Source organism: Lissotriton helveticus, chromosome 2_1, assembly GCF_964261635.1.
Source record: "Lissotriton helveticus chromosome 2_1, aLisHel1.1, whole genome shotgun sequence".
Classification (NCBI taxonomy): Eukaryota; Metazoa; Chordata; class Amphibia; order Caudata; family Salamandridae; genus Lissotriton; species Lissotriton helveticus.
Genome location: NC_136059.1, coordinates 2,056,381,848 through 2,056,404,129, shown reverse-complemented (window position 1 = coordinate 2,056,404,129; position 22,282 = coordinate 2,056,381,848). Strand labels below are relative to the sequence as shown.

Below are 22,282 nucleotides of genomic sequence, written 5' to 3'. Positions count from 1 at the left end.
ACCTTGGAACTCGGACGCTTGTCTGCTAGGTCTTGGACCCCATTCTCGAAAGCGTCCCCTCAGCCTTGAAGATTCTACAAAAGTCTTGGGGGCCCCCGACTCCTGCACGTTTCCGGTGGGGAGCGGCTGCCATGATTGCTCGCGGAATGACCACGACGGAGCCACGAGATGGTGGTGCTTTCATGCTGACGCCAGCTTCAGTCTGAAACATCCAGAAACAAGGTGGGGCTTTCATCGTTTGGGAAAAAAAAATGTTTTAATCCAATGAAAAGTGTTATTTTAGGTCATATGATCAAGCCTTCCTCATTAGGAAACCAAAAGTAAAATGAACCAATGAAAAGTTTTATAAACAAGTCACATGACCTGTTATGCGGCATAGGGTTATAAAAAGCGTAGAAAATCCGTTGGCACGTGAGGCGGCGTCAGTGGCGGACCGATGTGCGAATAGGCCGAAGGCAGCACAACGCGCCAAGATCCGGATGGCACCGAGGTGGTGTCCAGCAAGTTGCCGCACTGGTGTGGCCATCCTACAATGCTGCGCCGAAAGTCGGCGTGGGGTGCCCCGTTGGCCTGTGAGGTGGCGTCAGTAGCGGACTGATGTGCGAATAGGCCGAAGGCAGCACAACGCGCCAAGATCCGGATGGCACCGAGGTGGTGTCCAGCAAGTTGCCGCACTGGTGTGGCCATCCTACAATGCTGCGCCGAAAGTCGGCGTGGGGTGCCCCGTTGGCCTGTGAGGTGGCGTCAGTAGCGGACCGATGTGCGAATAGGCCGAAGGCAGCACAACGCGCCAAGATCCGGATGGCACCGAGGTGGTGTCCAGCAAGTTGCCGCACTGGTGTGGCCATCCTACAATGCTGCGCCGAAAGTCGGCGTGGGGTGCCCCGTTGGCCTGTGAGGTGGCGTCAGTAGCGGACCGATGTGCGAATAGGCCGAAGGCAGCACAACGCACCAAGATCCGGATGGCACCGAGGTGGTGTCCAGCAAGTTGCCGCACTGGTGTGGCCATCCTACAATGCTGCGCCGAAAGTCGGCGTGGGGTACCACGTTGGCCTCTGAGGTGGCGTCAGTAGCGGACCGATGTGCGAATAGGCCGAAGGCAGCACAACGCGCCAAGATCCGGATGGCACCGAGGTGGTGTCCAGCAAGTTGCCGCACTGGTGTGGCCATCCTACAATGCTGTGCCGAAAGTCGGCGTGGGGTACCACGTTGGCCTGTGAGGTGGCGTCAGTAGCGGACCGATGTGCGAATAGGCCGAAGGCAGCACAACGCGCCAAGATCCGGATGGCACCGAGGTGGTGTCCAGCAAGTTGCCGCACTGGTGTGGCCATCCTACAATGCTGCGCCGAAAGTCGGCGTGGGGTGCCCGAAAGGGGGGGGGGGAGGCGGCGCAAACGAGCCTCTCCCGCCTCTCCAGGTTGAGGCACTTCATCTGCAGTGGAGCGCCGTCTAGCTGAGTTTCGCCCGCTCTTGCTGCTACAGCGACAGGCGGCTGCAACAAGACTCTCAAAATGGCGGCCTGTTCTCTGGATTTGGGCCTGGTCCACTAAAATGGCCATGGGACACCTTAGAACTCGGAGGCTCGAATTTTTTTTCCTTTCCTCTACATGCAAAAAAGGTCAATGCCCGGTACGTTACCTGCCTCATCTGCCACGATGTACTCTCCAGAGGAACCGAAAAAAAATATAGTTATGGTAATTATACCATGCATCGTCATATGGAGAGGTGGCACCGATTAATTATAGTGCTGCACAAAAGAGAGATTTGGAGGACAACCCCCGACCTGCCAGTACATTCACCAAAGAAGTGGCACTGACAGCATCAGAGGCAAGGGAAACGGTCCCAAATATTCAGAAGAACTTTGGAAAGATTAAAATGACATGTTTAGATTGTGGCAAATTAATTTCATGTGGACAGATGAGTGTTACTCTAATAAATACAGCATATGAAAATCATCATAGTCGATGGTTGGTGGAGACATTTTGACTATATCCTGGACCTGCCCGTCCTCGCCCAAAATGGCGCCGGAATAAATGGGACTCGTAACTCCTTGTTGTGTACTGGTTGCACAACCTTGATATCACGAGATACGTATGCAGTTTTGAAGCACATGGCGGGCAGGGATGAGAATTGATTGAATATTTCGACATCCCTATTGATATTAAGTTCTGATGTGTTATTGATTACTGTACTATTGAAAGTTTGAATTAACGTCACCCATGGTACTTGCCCGCAAATGTATATCTAGATAATTTTATTGTAACTGGCCCTGTCGTATTTTAATTATAAAATGTACGTCCACCGATTCCGCAACTGTTAGACACCTTAGTTCTTGCAAACTAATGGCCCGCCCGTTACGTTCCTCTACAGTGTAAATGTCTCCTCATCATATACGATTACAGTTTGCTCCGTGGCCGGCCCACGTGGTTATAGGCCCGTATTTGTATACTGACATTTTCACAATAAAGGTTTTTAAAAGAAAACATGGTAGTAGTATTTACATTGGTAAAGTTTTTAATAATAGTCACTGTTTTCGAATCAGTAAAAGGCAAGTGAAATAAAGCAGTCCAATTACATGAAGGGTAAAAGGTATAATACGCAGGAACGCAGTAAAGATAAATGGTCAAGGGCTGTTGTGTTTTCTACTTCTGCAACATAAAGTGATCGATAAGAATCTGATATTCAGGCGTATCGGCGACTAAGACAGCAGGCCGAGCCTCTTTTGCTCAACGGCTCCGTCATGGGACGAAGAAACACCCTTTTTCTCGAAAAAGGAATATATTTTACTTGCAGGACAGTTGAAAATTTTCCGGGAAAGTACGTTAGCCTGGAACATTATAACATATATGTTTAAGAAAAAATAATGTTCGAAAGCAATAAAAAGCGTAATTTTTAGGTCATATGACCAAGCCTTTCATCATTAGAATAAGAAAAGTAAAACGAAAACCAATGAAAAGTTTTATTAACAAGTCACATGACCTGTTATGCTTACGTTACGCGCTGCGCGCCGCGCCCCGGATCGCTTCCGGATGCGCTAACGCGGCGCGTCATATGACGCATTACGCGACAACGCAGGTCCAGAATATAGTCAAAATGTCTCCACCAACCAGCGGTCGGAACACAACCCCTTTCAGCAGGCTAAATAGTTCTGTTAAATGACAATAGAAGGGACAGGCAACAAGAACCATCAGTCAAAGAGGGGAGGGCTAGTTCTTCTCTACCGGGTCACGTTGGGGTGCTACCGGAACTGATCGAATTGGTAGTCTACAGTGTTTCTGGATGTTTCAGACTGAAGCTGGCGTTAGCATGAGAGCACCACCATTTCGTAGCTCCGTCGTGGCCATTCCACGAGCAATAATGCTAGCCGCTCCCCACCAGAAGCCTGCGGGAGTCGGGGGCCCCCAAGACTTTTGTAGAATCTTCAAGGCTGAGGGGACGCTTTTGAGAATGGAGCCCAATCTCTAGCAGACAAGCGTCCGAGTTCCAAGGTGTCGCAGGGCAATTTTAGTGGACCACGCCCAAATCTGAAGAGCCGGCCGCCATTTTGAGAGTCCTGTGGCAGCCGCCTATCGCTGCACCGCAAGAGCGGGAGCAACTCAACTACATGGTGAGCGAAACGCTGTAGTCGCAAGAGCGGGCGGAAAACAGCTGAATAGCGGAAGAGGCACAGTGTAGCAAAAGCGGGTGGAATGGCAACTGAAACGGTAAAGGGGCGCCCCACTACAGCGTGTCTTCAGGTCAAACGGATTGTGGGACAAGGTCAAGAATGGAAGAGTTACCAAAAGGCAAAAAGTTCCGCTTGACCCCGGGAGCCGGCCACCTATGTCGGGGGCGATCTCAGGCCACACCAGGGCAACACGACTTGGGGAGGGGGCCGGAGCCAAGCGCCCCCTCCGAGTCACACCGTCCCTCGGGGGCCTTTTTAGTGAGGTCAAAAAGAGATCCCATTAGTGGCCTACTGATTTTGCTCGATTCCTTTTGTTTTTTTACACGATTTTTCACTATCTGCAAAGACAAAACAGAGTATTGCGACTCTGTGCTTGTTTGTAAATAGAGAATGAACCAAAGAGAACCAATTCTAAAACAGTAAATGCTTGGATAACAATCAATCAAATGGAGAGAGAGGCAGGCACGACGGATTACAACGGGGGCAAAGGCCTGCGTTAACTACCCTTCACTATCTGCAAAGAGAGAGTACTCCTAATAGAAATGAGGTGGGGGGGCAGCATTCAAAGCAGATCAGTGTGCATAAACACGAAAATGTTTTTACTTACCACGTACTTGACATTCGACAGCTTATGATATTTGCTATTAAAAAACCATTGAAATTCACTGAAAAAAACATAGGTTAGAGACCATATATAGTTAGGAATTAGCATTTAAAAAACCTTGAAAATTCACTGAAAAAAACATAGGTTATAGACCATATATAGTTAGGAATTAGCATTTAAAAAAAATTATTTTACTCACACAAAACCATTAAAATTCCATATATAGTTAGTTGCACTAACTATATATCGCGCATCCGCAATCCACTGCTGATGATGTCACATATTACATCATTCATGACATGGTCAGTGACCTCACTGATGACATCACTGATGACATCTCAAATGACATCACTGATGACATCACTGATGACATCTCATTTGACATCATTCTTGTGCTAATACGATAAACCTCTTCAGACTCTAATATAACCTTAGATACGCTCAGTGTATACAGACACTCACACACTGTCACTCATCCATGGAGTTACTCACACACCTAGTCAGTCATGCAAAGAAACAATCTCACCTCCATTTCCTCAACTATACAGTTATACACACCTTACTTATTCAAACATACACTAACACATATTTACTCTCTTATACAATCCCTGATACAAGTTCACAATGATCCATACAGCCACTCACACATTCAGTGGCTCTCATGCACAGTTATTTATATATGCCAACTCTCACATGTACTGTGTTTTACATATGTACTTACTATGACATGTAGCATTGAGATATCCATTCACTCATCAATACACTCATGCACACAGTCAACCGCCCATGTAGCTTTTTCCACATGCACTCTTGAACTCATACACCTAGTGAATCAACTGCTCACACATCTATGCACAGAGTCACACACCTCCCAGCCACCCCCACACAAACTCAATCTCCCATACAAATACTTGGGCAACCAATCAATAACACATATAGCCTCTCGTATAGCTAATGATCAACACATGCAGCAGTTTACATCACAACAGACATACTGATGCACACATTCAGACAGTTTAGTCACTAACCCATGCATTTAGTACGACACATTTATTCACTCACTCATACAGTCAGTCACGCACTTACTAAATCCTTCATCCAGACCCTTATACATCCACTCATTCTTCAATATATCAAACATATTTAAACTTTACAGAAACACACAGTCACTGGATGATGTCATCAGTGATGTCATCAGTGATGTCATTTGAGATGTCATCAGTGATGTCATCAGTGATGTCATTTGAGATGTCATCAGTGATGTCATCAGTGATGTCACTGACCATGTCATGAATGATGTAATATGTGACATCATCAGCAGTGGATTGCGGGTGCGCGATATATAGTTAGTGCAACTAACTATATATGGAATTTCAATGGTTTTGTGTGAGTAAAATAAGTTTTTTTAAATGCTAATTCCTAACTATATATGGTCTCTAACCTATGGTTTTTTTCAGTGAATTTTCAAGGTTTTTTAAATGCTAATTCCTAACTATATATTGTCTCTAACCTATGGTTTTTTCAGTGAATATATATATATATATATATATATATATATATATATTCACTGAAAAAACCATAGGTTATAGACCATATATAGTTAGGAATTAGCATTTAAAAAACCTTATTTTACTCACACAAAACCATTGAAATTCCATATATAGTTAGTTGCACTAACTATATATTGCGCACCCGCAATCCACTGCTGATGATGTCACATATTACATCATTCATGACATGGTCAGTGACATCACTGATGACAACATCCAGTGACTATGTTTCTGTAAAGTTAAAATATGTCTTACATATTGAAGAATGAGTGGATGTATAAGTGTCTGGACGAAGGATTTAGTAGGTGCATGACTGAATGTATGAGTGAGTGATTAAATGTGTCTCACTGAGTGCATGGGTTAGTGACTAAACTGTCTTAATTTGTGCATCATTATGTCTGTTGTTCTGTAAACTGCTGCATGTGTTGATCAGTAGCTATATGAGTAACTATATGGGTTATTGATTGATTGCCCAAGTATTTGCATGGGAGACTGAGTGTGTGTGTGGCTGGATGGGAGGTGTGTGACTCTGTACAGATCAATGTGTACTTGTATCAATGATTGTATAAGAGAGTAAGTATGTGTTAGTATATGGTTGAAAACGTAAGGTGCTCTATGTTTAACTGTATAGAGTAGAAAATGGAAGTGTGATTGATTCTTTACAGGACTGACTAGGTGTGTGAGTAACTCCATTGATGAGTGGCAGAGTGTGAGTGTCTGTATAGGTGTATGAGTGCATATGATTGTGTTGTAAACATGAGTGATTGTATGTATGAATGATTGTATGGGTGAATGAGTGAATGTGTGTGTAGACGTAGGAATCAGTGAGTACGTATGTAGTAACTAGTATTGGTGTGTCAATGGTTTCAAAAATTATACTCTGTTTTTAACACTGGGTGAAACAGAGGTTATATTAAAATGTGAGGAGATGCATTGTATTGTCACATGAATGATATCATCAGTGATGTGGTCATTGATGTCAAATGAGATGTCATCAGTGATGTCATTTGAGATGTCATCAGTGATGTCATCAGTGATGTCACTGACCATGTCATGAATGATGTAATATGTGACATCATCAGCAGTGGATTGCGGGTGCGCAATATATAGTTAGTGCAACTAACTATATATGGAATTTCAATGGTTTTGTGTGAGTAAAATAAGGTTTTTTAAATGCTAATTCCTAACTATATATGGTCTATAACCTATGGTTTTTTCAGTGAATTTTCAAGGTTTTGTAAATGCTAATTCCTAACTATATATGGTCTATAACCTATGGTTTTTTCAGTGAATTTCAATGGTTTTTTAATAGCAAATATCATAAGCTGTCGAATGTCAAGTACGTGGTAAGAATTTTTTTTCTTCGTGTTTATGCACACTGATCCGCTTTGATTGCTGCCCCCCACCCCTCATTTCTATTAGGAGTACTCTCTCTTTGCAGATAGTGAAGGGTAGTTAACGCAGCCCTTTCCCCCTTTGTAATCCGTCGTGCCTGCTTCTCTCTCCATTTGATTGATTGTTCTCTTTGGTTCATTCTCTATTTACAAACAAGCACAGAGTCGCAATACTCTGTTTAGTCTTTGCAGATAGCGAAAAATCGTGTAAAAAAACAAAAGGAATCGAGCAAAATCAGTAGGCCACTAATGGGATCTCTTTTTGACCTCGCTAAAATAGAAACATTAGGAACAACCTGTTGAAAATAGCAATGCGTATGTACATAAGCGGCGTTCATTTGTGTTCACAGTACCCCTTGTTGATTGTTTCAATCGAGCATTGAATTGTTCGATGTTAATTCTCTTAAGGATCTTCTCTACCTGCAAACGAGGAAGAATAGGAATATTCTCTCTCCCTTTGCAGATAGTGAAGGGTAGGTAACGCAAGCCTTTAACACGTCGTACCTATTTCATTCCTCATTGATTGATTGATTGTCCGAACATTGACTGTTTGGGAATTAGTTCTTTTTGGAGGTATTCCCTGTTTGCAAATAAACGTAGGAAAATCTTTGCAAGTAGTGAAAGGGTACGTAATGCGGACCTTTCTCCCCCGTTGTAATCTATCATGCCTATCCCCACTGATTGATGCACCTGTTTCACCCGGACCATTTACTAGACATACGTCATCTGGCCCGACCAGAGAGCACCCCTAGTGAAAAGGACATATGCAATAATAACGAAGTGATCACTGTATCCTGTTAACAGAAACTTTAGCATGAAACAACCTGGAAAGAAAAGAATAGGAAAACGAAAATCAGTAGGCCACTGATGAACATGAACTTTTATTAAACAACGAACAAAGAAACGATAACATAACGTAATGATAAAACCTATTAATGTCCTAGAAACAAGAAAACGTTAAAATATGCCAGTGGTGAGAGACCAGAAAAACAGTAAGAGAAACCAAATCACCCCTCGCTGTCCCACCGCCTGCCACGCCAAAAAAATCGATAGACTAGGGAAAATGCAAGTCAGTAGAACATCCGCCCCCACTCTGGAAACTTCCAAGGTGGGGCAGGGTTCCGGCTACGCCCAGCCGGGAGCAGCCCATATAAGGCAGGTCCTGCTGCCACGCCTCGGCCAGGAGATCCTAACGTAGGGTGTAGCCGGAGGAGAGGCCGAGACCAACGGGACCCGGCCAGGGGATTGCCTTTACAACGCTGAACAGTTGCAGGGGGGGGGGAATGTCTCCTCGACCCTCCCCTCTCTCTCCCAGTCCGGCCGCGGTGGCCCTTGAGAGTTGCAGGTAGTCCCGCCACATGCTCTTCCGGTCCGGCCACCAACGGTCGGGGGGCCGAGGCCGACGGAATCCGGCTGCAGCCGATAAACCAAGAAACCCGTTCATGGGGCCAGAGCCAGGGGCGTCCGGCCGACATCCACCGGAAGCCCGGCCCGAAGACGGACGGGACACTTCTTTCTTTTATAATGGCTGCGACAACACTGGGGGGGGATGTCTTGCACATGCCTCCGACCCCCCCCTCGTCCTCATCGCCTGGTCCGGCCATAACAAATCTCAAGCGAGACGCCGTGGGGTGCACTGGGAGGGAGAGACGGTGCGAACAGGCCTCTCCCGCCTCCCCAGTGTAGGCTTCCCAGCTGCACCCTCAGCGGTCCAGGCGCCCGGAAAAGAGTTCTTCCACTGTGGCCATGCTGCAACGTCTCGCCCGGCAGGGTGGAGCCCGTCCGTTCATTTGACCCCGCGATCGCCAGTAGCTACCGAACTCTCAAAATGGCGGTCGACCTGGCAAGAGCGGGCCCAGCATAAAGAAATGGCCCGGTCACTGGTTGACTCCACCACCGTAGTCCTCCACGACCTTGAAGATTCTAGAGGAGCCGCGGGAGTCTCCCACCCCCGATGGGGAATGACTGCCATGATCACCCGTGGAGTGACGAAACTGTATCCGCGGGACGTCGGCGCCAGCCTCACTTTGAATTACTAGAATCCTGCAGACCTCACTTCCGGTGAAAGCACAGTGTGACCCGGTAGGAAAAATTGTTGCACCCCCTCCCCTTTTTGACTGATAGTTCAAACCACCGATCCTTTCCTTTGCCCTTTTAACGGAACTTTGGACTGCCTCCCCCTCTTTTACATTTTCTAGAGAAAACAAAACATTAACCACTACATTAGCATAGCAGTTGACACCAGAACTGTTTTCAAATTGAAAACCAACAACATCTTCAACAGAATCCTTTTTGTTTCTGCTGTGACCCTGCTCCAGCACAGGCATTGTCCCCAGCAGTAATTCTGCAATGCCGGTAAGAATAGCTGTGGTGCCTACTGGACTCACTCACCCCCGCGGCGCCCCACGCCGTTATTTGCTGGGCGGCAACTTGCTAGACATCACCTTCGTGACATCCAGATTTCAGCGCGTTCTGCTGCCTTGGAACTATTCGCACAACAGACCGCTACTGACAAGAATATTTCATTATTGGTGCTGTCAATTTCAATAAATCTATTCGATAATTCAAAATAAATTGCCACGGTCTCTTCGTTGTTTAAATGTTTTTACTGTTTTTGTTTTGTTGTATATATTTATATGTTATTAAAGTTTTATATTCCTACTACTTTGTTGGAGTGCTATATATTTTTTATGTGACACATAATTGTAAAAACTTTGATGTACAAAGAGTCATTCCTGGAATCTTCCGCTTCAGGCTCGGTCCCCTCCCCAATCACAATACAGGATAGTTTTCAGATAGTAGGAACACGTGTGGTGTGACGGATCTCATCGGGTGTGGGCCTTGATCTACTATAACTCCTTTGAAGAGGGGTGATTCTTTACAGCTGGGGCCATAAACTACATCTGCAGGGCTAGCTGATAGCCTGGACAATCGGACACAGAGGAAGAGGAGTGTCACAGGGTGCGGTAGTGAATAGGGCGAAAGGGAGGTGTCGGGCGGGCACAGTGTGATTCTCAGGGAAGAGCAGCGCAGATGGGGGGAGGTTTATTGCCCATGCATAAGACAGAGAGCGGGGGTGACCAGTGCCTGGGGAAGATGCTTGCGAGGGTGAGGAGCCATGCTACGAATCGACAGCGTGCAGAGAGTGGGTCTGGTCAAGACATCTAAAATGGCTGCCGTGCACGACAAAAGTGTGGCATTTCAAAAAAGGCAAGATGGCGCAGACAATGTTTTTCAACACTTCCTCATTTCCTTCGAATCGAACGTTAACAGACGTTGGGGCATATTACCAAAGTTAAGCGATATTTATCGCTAACGATGCTTACCAACCAATTTTTTACCACTAAGCATCGTCAGAAATTATCGAAGATAAACCTTACTATTATCAAGGTTTATCGCAAATGCGATAATAAACGGCCGCAATGCATGAATATCGCTAAAAACTCAGCGATATTCATGCATTACCGAGCTAATACTCTTAGCCATGTTATCCACCTCCCATTGGATAACATGGCTAAGAACTGCTCAGGGCAGGTGTTACTTTTTGGAGATATTCGCGCTTAGCGCGAATATCTCCAAAAGTTGGTAATAGGAGATAGATATCTTGCATGTTGTAATGCAAGTTATTGTGGTATATGGAACTCATACCATAATCTCTCAGGAAAGCAGAAACTGATCCTTTTGGGACCGCCTAAAAAGGCCTAGGGGGTGAGGAGTACTCTACTTTGCCCCCTTTTCACGTTCCGAACTATTTTATTTTACTCTCTTCTGTAATTACACAAAATACCAGCGATAAGATGCATCGGAGACACACAGTGAGAGAAAGGAGGCCGGAGATGAAGAAGACATGTCAAATACACATTGGAGATAATATAGTGGCAGAAGGGAAGTAAATATGAGTAAACTTACCATGTAACATAAAAATGTTGCACTCTATACTATAAGTCTCATTTTATACTACAATCACTTCGCTACAACCTCATAAATTAAAAATAAAAATAAATAATGTCTCAAACAATTTTTGATTTCTAAATATAAATTTATTCTTCAAAATTTTCTAAATTTGAAACAACTAGTAACATGTCCTCATCAGTAATTTCCTCTTCAATCATCTCATCTGGAATCTCCTCATTAAAAGTCTGCAATGATGATTCTTGTAACTCTATGGTCTCCAAACACTCGATAAATTCGCCATCAAGAGATTGATCAAAAAAATCATTCAAGTCATCTCCTCCTTCTGACAATATTTCATTATTGGTGCTGTCCATTTCAATCAATGTAGTGGAATCATTCAAGTCATCTCCTCGTGACAATATTTCATTATTGGTGCTCTCAATTTCAATCAATGTAGTGGAATCATTCAAGTCATCTCCTCCTTGTGACAATATTTCATTATTGGTCCTGTCCATTTCAATCAATCTAATGGAATCATACAAGCCATCTCCTCCTTGTGACAATATTTCATTATTGGTGCTCTCAATTTCAATCAATGTAGTGGAATCATTCAAGTCATCTCCTTGTGACAATATTTCATTCTTGGTGCTGTCCATTTCAATCAATCTAATGGAATCATACAAGTCATGTCCTCCTTGTGACAATATTTCATTATTGGTGCTCTCAATTTCAATCAATGTAGTGGACAATTCAAAAGAAATTGCCACGGTCTCTTCATTGTGAGCCATTTTATTTTGAAATTGCTTGCTGTAAATTGCAGAAAAAAATAATCACTTTCATTTATCGTTTTTAGTAATACATAATATAAAACTAACTTCATCAAGTATTTAGTATAACAGAAGGACTGCAAATAAATAACAGAAAAAAATTTTCAAATTATCTTCAAGTGTACAACATAGTTCCCCTTACAAATTAACAACTCACCTTTTTAAAAGTAGCAGAAGTGTTAGTACTGTGTAAATCAAACACCAGAAATTCACCACCAAAAATTCCTCACAAATGTACCTCAGACAGTAGTATCACAAAATGGCTGTGGTTTCCTCTCATTTGACATATATACATAACCAATTAACTTTCATCACACACAAATACAAAACCAAAGTAACATTTTAATTGGTTCTAAATTTCAACACTTTCAAATGTGTTTTCCCCATGCAATTTTCCATAGGACATTTACATACGTCTACAGCCTGAATGGCTGAACGGAATTACACCAAACTTGGCAAAATGGTACATCAAACCTAAGAGGTCAGGAAGGATCTACTATGCCCCCTTATGGTCATTTCCCCCTTCGCTTTGGCCTCCTCTTGTCTCTCAATCCTACCGAGAGACAAGATGGCGGCCGCTACGGACTGTTTGGAATGTTGACAGACGCCGGAGAACCAATCAGCTTCGCAAAGCTCCGTAACGCGAAAAGTACGCGAAGCGGAGCGCTGTTACAGATATATATCTTTTTTTGAACGTTAATTTCTCAAAATCCACTGGAGCACATATATTGAGACCTAGCAAAGGCACATCGGGCTACCAGTCCCTAATATTTTGCCAAGTTTCGTGCAAATCCATTCAGGTGTTCGATTATTATTATTATTATTTTTTTTTGCCCCGCGGGGCCCTTTTAAAACCTCCACATCAAACCTAGGGGGTCAGCGAGGATCTACTATTCCCCCTTATGGTCATTTGCCCCTTCGCTTTGGCCTCCTCTTGTCTCTCGATCCTACCGAGAGACAAGATGGCGGCCGCTACGGACTGTTTGGAATGTTGACAGACGCCGGAGAACCAATCAGCTTCGCTTCACAAAGCTCCGTTGCGCGAAAAGTACGCGTCCTAGGACGCTGCCCGGTCCGCTGTTACAGATATATATCTTTTTTTAAACGTTAATTTCTCAAAATCCACTGGAGCACATATATTGAGACCTACAAAAGGCACATCGGGCTACCAGTCCCTACAATTTTGCCAAGTTTCGTGCAAATCCATTCAGCCGTTCGGGCTAAAAGTGAGGCCAACCGCCCTATGGAAAACTCAATGTTAAAAACACGTTTTGGGACCCCCCTTTTTTCTCGGCCCCCCCTTGACGAACCCCCCCCAAATTTTCAAGGGCTGCTCAGAAACAAAATGTGCCATTTTCCTGAAAATTTCAGCCAATTCCGTCCACAAACGCCAAAGTTATTAGACATAGAATTTTCAAAAAACCCATAGAGAAAAAATCCTAACTATATATACCTACTGGCGACCGCCAGTAGGTAATATATATATATATCAAAAACAAGAAGGTTGCCCCACATGAAGATGCCACCACGGAGAGTTGGAATGCCTTTTATTGAAGATTTCAGTGCGGCAGAATAGCAGTCAGCTTCTCCAACATGTAATGCCCAACGCGTTTCAAACACATGGTGTCCTTGTTCACGGGCTGTAGGAAAGGAAATGGCAGTCAAAGCTAAGGAAACAGCTGATAAATGTTCGAAGACCCGCCCCAGTGGGCGTATGCTGCAAAGCCTGTTGGTCCTCGTAGTTCCTCACAGTTTAATCCCAGTGGGTGCCGCCATCACCTTCATCGTACTCCTTGTAGTTTTACCCCAGTGGGTGAGAAGGCAGCTGAAAGTCTGTCAGACTGTCCATAAAATATCTCTCAATGCGGCCCCTCCGCTCCAATGCGTTCGGTGATACCAAACGCTGGATCTGCATTGCACGCAGCGGGCATCTTCGCGGCCGAGCAAAGTCGCAAATATCAAAAACAAGAATGTTGCCCCACATGAAGATGCCACCACGGAGAGTTGGAATGCCTTTTATTGAAGATTTCAGTGCGGCTTTCCAGGCATTCCAACTCTCCGTGGTGGCATCTTCATGTGGGGCAACCTTCTTGTTTTTGATATATTCCACACAAAAGAAAGTATTGCGGCACACTTCTTGGGTTTCAAGCAGTGAAAGAAGTGTGCCGCGATACTTTCTTTTGTGTGGAATAATTACGAGACACAGCCCTGGTCTCGACGCGGGCACCCACTGAACAGCGCTCCCGCTGCTACAGGACAATTTGTGTGTGTGTGTATATATATATATATATATATATATATATATATATATATATATATATATATATATATATATATAATATGTTTGTAGTTCTTTATGCATGAAAGTTTACTGAAGTGAAAATCTGGGATGTGTTGTTTCAAAGTGGCTGCAGGAACCGAACCTTACCATATTTAGTGGGCACGTATGGTTAACAAATTTCTCCACATTTTCAGGTTTAGACCTACTCGCATATGACAAACTAATATGTTTCACCCTAAAGTCAAAAAGGAATGGACTTATGGGATACACCTTATGGGAGGATAAAACAGTTCCCCAATATATAGAATTAAAGGTGGTTACCAATGAATAATTGAGATGGTTTTCATCAAAGGGTTCTGAGTGACACCAAATAAACAATGAGAGCGAATCCTGAGTTGTTTATGAAGTTACTCAGAAACACATCCCTTGTATTCACTTTTTACCCTTGTGAAATGTATGCATGGCCTCGAAAATCATCTGCCCCTGATTACAATTCCTGCGCGGGCCTAAAGAGTAATGGGGGTCTCTCTCCCTTCCCTCTAATGCAAAAGAAATATGTGGTCCTCTTACACCCATCCCCACCACCCTCTGTGCATTCCCTCACCATTCTTTAGCTGTTGTCCTTGCTCTCCATCAGAGCAGGGGACCTGGACCACACTGACAGGATCTCCGAGACTCCTGTCATAGGAGGCTGAAATTCCTTTAAAATATAGCAACAATGGGACAAAAAAAACTTCTTTCACACAGTTGGTACATCATAGGAGTGAATAGCCAGATTTATAATCTTGTATTCACATCAGTGACCCTCAGTGAGAGCCCTGTCAGTTAAATAAAATAAACCTGTGCTCAATCCCTGGTAATATGCCACAAAGTAGTCAGACTTGTATCAAAGCAATGTATATTTATTTAAGCAGTGCATAGACAGTAGAAAAAGTAATACAAACCATTATAAATCTCCACAACCAACTTTAAAATAGTGAGAAAAAACTATGAGTAAAATAATACTAGCACCTCAAAACTTCAATAAGAGGAACTAGAGATAAGAACATTTGAAGAATTAAAGTAAAAAATAAAGCACCCAATGTAAGTCAATAGTAGATGTAGATTGGGATCAAGGTGCAGTTTCAGGTCAACCACAATGGAGCCTGGGTTGGATACACCAAGTGGATTGGTCCTGGTGAAAGTCTGGAAAGTTCAAAAAAGCTTCTAAGTCCCACTTCAAAATGGGACTTTGCCAATTTCAGAGAAGAAAATTCCATGTCACTTTTTCAGAAGGAAAATCTTTGTGTGGGACTCTGCTGAAACTGCCGCAGTGGAACCGAAGGCCAGATACCTGAAACAGATTGTTCCTGCTGGCACTCTGGAGTTTTTGAGATTTCGTTCTGAAAGTTTCTTAAGTCCCAATTGAGAATTTTTTCGAAGGTGCAGAGTTTTCTGCCTTGGACAAAGGATAAATCCAGTCCGTTGCTGTTGATGTGACAGTGCGCTACTTTTTCTGGTGGGTTACGGTGAAGCTCCCACGCTCTGGGGAAAAAGCTTTCAAGCTTCCAAACTTTCTGCTGGTGCCCAAACAACCATAGGAGTACACTTCTAAGGTCACAAGATCCTCAGGAGAAGGCACTTAGAGACACTACTGGTGTTAGGTAGAGGCCAACAGCAAAGTCAAGCTGTCACTGGTCCACTGAAATTCTTCACAGAAATGTCTTCCTCAGCTATTTTAGTTCTTAGAGCCATATAATGATCAACCTTATGATCGTTTGAGATGTTATTAGTGATGTCATAAATTAGGTCATAAAACATGTCATAAGTGATGTAATATGTGAGGTCCTACACAGTGCATGGCAAGGGCGCAAGTTATAGTTATCTCTACTAACTATAATTGGTGAATTTGTCTGTTGTTTCTTTTTATGTTTAAAACAATACTGCTGTGACTGGCATATTCACCTAACTATAATGTCACTTTAACCTTTTTGTTTTTTCAGTACATTTCTAAAGTATCTTTTTACCACACCTAACTAAAACGTTATTTCAACCATTGCTTTTTCAGTGAATTTCTATTTTTTTAACCTAGAGCAATAATTTATTACCATATGTAAAGTTAACACCCTGCCCTCATGGCCTATGGCCATGCATGGCAGGGGAGTTGGCCGAAGGACCTGGCCTGCAGCCAGTCCTGTGGCAAACCCCCCACAGTCAGCCAACTCCACACTGCAGGGGTTTGGCCAGAAGGCTTGGCCTTTCCCAGGCTATGTGTCTAATTACCAGCAGGCTGCCAACCATTCACCACTCATAGCATTTGGCATGCCTAGCATAGGGTTGGCCTTCGGGCACCAGGGACCTGATCCCCAAGGCCAAAACATATATATATTAAGGGGAGAGGCATGTCCGGCCCACTTCTCAAGCTCTAAATGGCTCCAGGGATCCCATCCCCAGGGGCAGTTCCAAGAATGTGTGGTGGGGGCACCCTGCCCCACTCCCCAAGCCTTAAAAAGCCTGGGCACCCCATCCCCCAGGGCCAAAGGAAATTAAACATGGAATGGGGGCATGTGATACCCCTCCCCGAGCCTTCCTGGGCCCTTGGCATCCCAATCCCAGGATTAAAATCTAAGGAGAGGGAGAGCATGCTGCCCTCTCTCTGATCCTCAATAGGCCCCTGAGACCCCATCCTCTGGGCCAAAAACAATTTAAAAAGGGGAGGGTGGACATGCAGCCTCCGAGCCTTCTGTGGCCCCAGGAACCCTATGTTCTGTAACCAAAATCTCAGGAGATAGGAGGGCACGCAGCTCCCCTCCCTGATCCCCAATTGTCCCCAGGTACCCCATCCCCCAGAGCCAAATACAATAAAAAACGGGAGGGGAGATGTGTGGCACTCCTCCCTTGAGCCCTAATAGGCCCAGGGGACCCCATTCCCTGTTGATAAATATTTTAAGAAAGAGGAGGGGGCTGCATGGTCCCACTCTCAAACCTTCTGGGGCCCTTGGGACCCAAGCCCCTGGAGCTGTTGTTTTTTTAAAAGAGGAGGGGTGCTACATGGACCCCTCCCTGAGCATTAATAGACCTGGGGACTCCATCCCATGGGGCCTCCATTATTTATAGTGGGTGCCCTGGTGCCCACCCAGTGCACCCACCAATCAATAAGTGTGGGGGAGTGCCATTGCCCCACTGCCCCAGCCAGCTCCCCTTCATGGTGCAGGAGCAGGCATTGCTCCAGCTCGAGGGAGAAGCTGTTTACTCTGCTTTCTACGGGCGGGAGCAGTACGTTTTCTGTTTCTCTGACGCATCAGTGTGGGCAGGGAAACAAAACACAAGTCTTCTCCCAGCCTGTGGGAGTATTTTTTAAATCTCTCGCCATCTGGGAGCAGACATAATTTTTGCTCCCATTTGGTGGGATATTTTAAAAATGCCCTCTCCAGATGGAAACAAACATGTTTACCTGCCCGCACTAATGTGAGCAGGGAAACTACTGTGAAGTAAACCCGGAAGCAGCCAAAAGGTAAGCTGAAGTGTTTATTTTCATTAATGGTCCCTAACAACCAGGATGAGCCCCCACCACAGGTGAGATGCATAAGAACAACTGTCTTATTCAAATGCCGACCAACTGACAATTTTTAGAAATTTGTGTGAGTAGCGCGAGGTGGAACAAAAGAAAGAAAAACGCCTTGCGCTACTACACGTGGAACAAAGAACAAAACACTACACACCTTCTCCCTCGAATGTATACATAAACGAAAGCAGGAAAATAAGGAGAGAGACAAAAGAAAGAGAAGAAACAACGGAAAACTGAAGCAACACCAAAAACCAGAATGTGTGAACAATGTAATCAACAAGGTAATGATCTATCTACAGGGCAGGATATTCGGGGAGGGTGTTGCTGAGAAAGAAAAGAGAAAACTAAAACAGATTTGTGATTATAGTTTAGCATGAGCAAAAGCCATTAAAACATAAGAAAATTATAGAATTTCTTAGGCAAAACAAAATCTCTTCTGGAACAGTCTGAATTTATAACTACATCCCCAAACAAGGCTCACTTATGTATTCATTAATGTAAACTCTGGCTTCCTCACCAGACTCCTCCTCCAAACCTAGGGTTAGAAAATAATCAGCAGAAGAATCAATGGCTTCAGACATTAGTTGAGTTCCAGAGGCGACATTTGGTTTAGAGGAGTCGTCACTTGAGGATGAATGAGATTTTGACAAATCATCTGAAAAAGAAGAACATTGTGAACAACCATGATAAGCATCCTGCACATACATTTTATCTAACACATCCTTATGAACTCTAGCAAGTCTATTGAGACTCCACCAAGAATTGATGTTGAGTTTGACAGAAAGTTTACCCTTTACCACAATTTTAAAGACCTTAGAAGAAAACTTGGATTTCCCTTTCTTGACACAAAAGGGCAATTTGATTTTAACAAAATCACCCACAGGTACATTTGAATCACTACCACCCTGAAGAGAAGTAATTTCAGGTTGTACAGTTTCATCACTTTTCGAAGATCAGTGACACCTTTTAGAAGCTTGGTGGTTAAACACATTATTGCGAGCCTTACCATACACATCCACAAGATCTACCACTAGTAACTTCTCATTAATCGAAGAAGAGGTAAAAATCCAACATCAAATTCTTCCCTTTAATAATAGAAAATGAGAATAACCTGTGATAGAATGAGGAGCTGTTTGACAAGCCCATATTTTCTTAGAATTAAATTGTTTAACTTCCAACCTATTGGCCCAGTGCAGCTTGAATGGACTCCACTATGAGTCTATTAAATCTCTCTACAAGACCATTCATACTTGGTGTGCACAATCCAGTGTCAATGTGTCGAATACATCTAGCACGAAGAAAACATTCAAAGACATGTGATGAGAACTGCACACCATTGTCCGAAACAATGCAATCAGGTAACCCTTCTTTACAAAAAACAATCTTTAGAAAATCTGTAATCACTTTCGTAGTAGGTTGAGAAATTCATTTATACTCTACCCATTTTGAGAAATAGTCAATGAGTACAATAACATACAACTTACAGGACGAAATGTTTTCATAAGGACCGAGTAGATCCATAGCTAACTTCTGCCAAGGCCTGGCAGGAAATTCAGACACACTATTATCAACACTGGATGTAATTAAATATTTGGCCAAAATGGCACATATGGAACATTGCTTGACAAATTATGACATTTGACAATTCATGTAGGGCCACCAAAAAAACCTCTCTGCCTCTTTTTTTAGTGCCAGTTTCATTCAAATGCCCCTCACGACAAAGTTCTAAATTGGTATCTTTAAGTTTTGTAGGCGGTACCATGTTCAAGTTCAAGTTCAAAAAATTGTATAGCGCGCTACTCAGCCAGAGGGTCTCAAGGTGCTTGAGGGAGGGGGGGTACTTTACCTATCGAATATCCAAGTTTTTAGCTGTTTTCTGAAGGAGAGGTGGTTCTGAGTAAGGCGGAGGTGGGTGGGGAGAAAATTCCATGTTTTGGCCGCTAAGTAGGAGAAGGATCTTCCCCCCATGGTGGATCTATGGATGCGCGGAATTACGGCGAGGGCTTGATTGGACGATCTTAGTTGGCGGGAGGGGGTGTAAAAGGACAGGCGCGTGTTGAGGCATTCTGGTCCTAGGTGGGTGAGGAGACGGAACGTTATTCTCTTGTTGACGGGGAGCCAGTGGAGGTCTTTCAGGTGGCCGGAAATGTGAGCTTGGCGGGGGATGTCTAGTATGAGCCTGGCTGAAGCGTTTTGGATGCGTTGGAGTTTTTTCTGAAGTGTGGCTGTGGTTCCGGCGTAAAGGGTGTTTCCGTAATCCAGTCTGCTTGTGACCAGTGCGTGGGTGACCGTTTTTCTTGTTTCGTTGGGGATCCAACGGAAGATTTTTTTGAGCATGCGTAGGATGTTGAAGCATGATGATGAGACGGCGTTGACTTGTCTGGTCATCGAGAGGGAGAAGTCCAGGATGAAGCCTAGGTTACGTGCGTGGTCCGTTGGTATGGGTGCGGTTCCCAGGGCCGGTGGCCACCATGAGTCATCCCAGGCGGAGGGGGATGATCCTAAGATGAGGACTTCCGTTTTTAGAGACAGTCACAGCATCCTTGACCTTCCAAAAAACTTGCATCTCAGAAGACAAAAATGTCTCCCTTGGCCAACCCTTATTAGTAAATTCAATGATTTGTAACAAGTCAGAGACCTGCTAAGTAGCTTCCAGCCAACTCTCCATTTTCTAGACCACCCATCAAAAATATCCTCCACAGTACAAACCAAACACTCCTCCACACAATCTGGAATATCCACCGGACAAGCTTAGGGCAACCTGGACGAGCAATCGGCAACCACATTACAAGACCCTGTTATATAATTGGCTGTGAAGTTGTATACAAAAAAAGACGTTTGTGATCAGTCTTAACAATGAAACTGTCCCCCCAAGGTAAGTCTTAAAATTTTCAATACCCCAAGCACAAGCTAATTCTTCACGTCCTATAGTAGAGTATTTTTTTTTGCTATAGAAAGAGGCGTAGAGGCAAACGCAATGTTTTTTTCAGTATTTTCTGGCTCAACAAACTCCTAAACCATACAATCGACATTCAACACACACTTTTCCTTGTAATTAAAAGGAGACAAAGGGGCAGCACTGATAATGGAAAGCGTGATTTTCTCAAACGCATACTGTTGTTTATCAGCCCAATAAATACATTTACCCTTCTTCTAAAACTCTGAGCGTTGCAGCAGTCTGAGAAAATTGGCTTAATCAGCACCAAATTCAGCAACATTCGATTGAATGGCAGTGATAGCACGCTTTGATCTGCATACATTCGAAAAGTGGCCTGCTTTACGGCATTTGAAACAAGTTTTGCTGTTGGCCAGACATAAGGACTTGGTAGCATGACCCACACTTAGAACACTTCCCCTTGCCCCATTGGGGAAACTCTTGCTTTAAAAAACGTGTTCTTGTTTGAATTGCATATCAGATCAACATCAAGATGTCCCTCTTTCTCATCATTTAATAATTTGAATGATCTGACAGATCTTTCAATCCCTTTCACAACTTCAAAGGCTTCCCTAAGCAATGGATTCTTGTGTTTAAGTAGCTACTCCTCTATAATTGTATTAAAGCAGTGCATAATAACTTGATCACGTAAGTACTGCTCAATAATAGCTCCAAAATCACAGTTAGCAGCTAATAGCCTCAAAGTTGCCACATAATTTTCAATAGGTTATGAAGCCATTTGAAGTCTGAAATAAAAATTAAACAGTTCCATGACGATATGCGGTTCGACCATAAAATTTAATTTCAGCCTGTCTACTGCCGTTTTACATTTGTCATATTCTTCAACATCCTGAGGTGCGGGAAAACTTGGCAAATGATAGTGGAGAAGTGTGGCTCAATGGTTAGAGCGGCAGACCCTGATGCAGAGGTCTAGCCCGGGACCAGGGTTCAATTCCCCGCCTCGGCGGGTCTTGGGCTCAAAAATTCCACGGACCTGATAATTCTCGCCTCGGTGCCTATTCCAATCATGGAGTGCAACTCTGAGCAATAGCTTGCTTAATCTCCACAACGGCCCCACAACGCTAAGGATGCCTGGCCTCCACCTTGGGGGTGCCCAGGAGTGGACACCTCACAAGGAAAGCCAGGATGGGTTCCACAGCGGTATTCGTACAAGCGCCTTGAGACCCTTGCGGGTGAGTAGTGCGCTATACAAGTATCAATTTACATTTACAATTTACATCTAATATGTCCTGTGATTCAGTGCCAATGGAGTTGAGGAAAAAGACCTTTCTTCCTTGCCACACTAAAAGAATTACCATCAATACTCACCATAAAATTATTAAAAAGCCCTAACCACTTGTTCCACTTCATGGGAATATCACTCGGATTCTGAAGTAACAGAGCTGGAGGAGTGCAACACTGCTGCATTGTAAGACTAGATAAAAACACTCAGGAAAAAATAAAAAAGTGAGAAATACCTTAAAAAGCCCCCCAAAAAGTGTAAAACAGTAAATATGCACCCTGAAGAGTTTCAAGGCAACTTGTGATACTTAATGAGGTTACGGAGCACTGCAGAATGAACT

The 22,282-nt window shown here is 43.9% G+C and overlaps 1 protein-coding gene across 3 annotated transcripts in view; it reads left to right on the top strand.

The window, feature by feature from the left end:
- The window catches only part of MARCHF1 (membrane associated ring-CH-type finger 1), a 1,438,547-nt gene that overhangs the window by 5,925 nt on the left and 1,410,340 nt on the right, over positions 1-22,282 (top strand). The gene's annotated exons all lie outside the window — the stretch shown is intronic.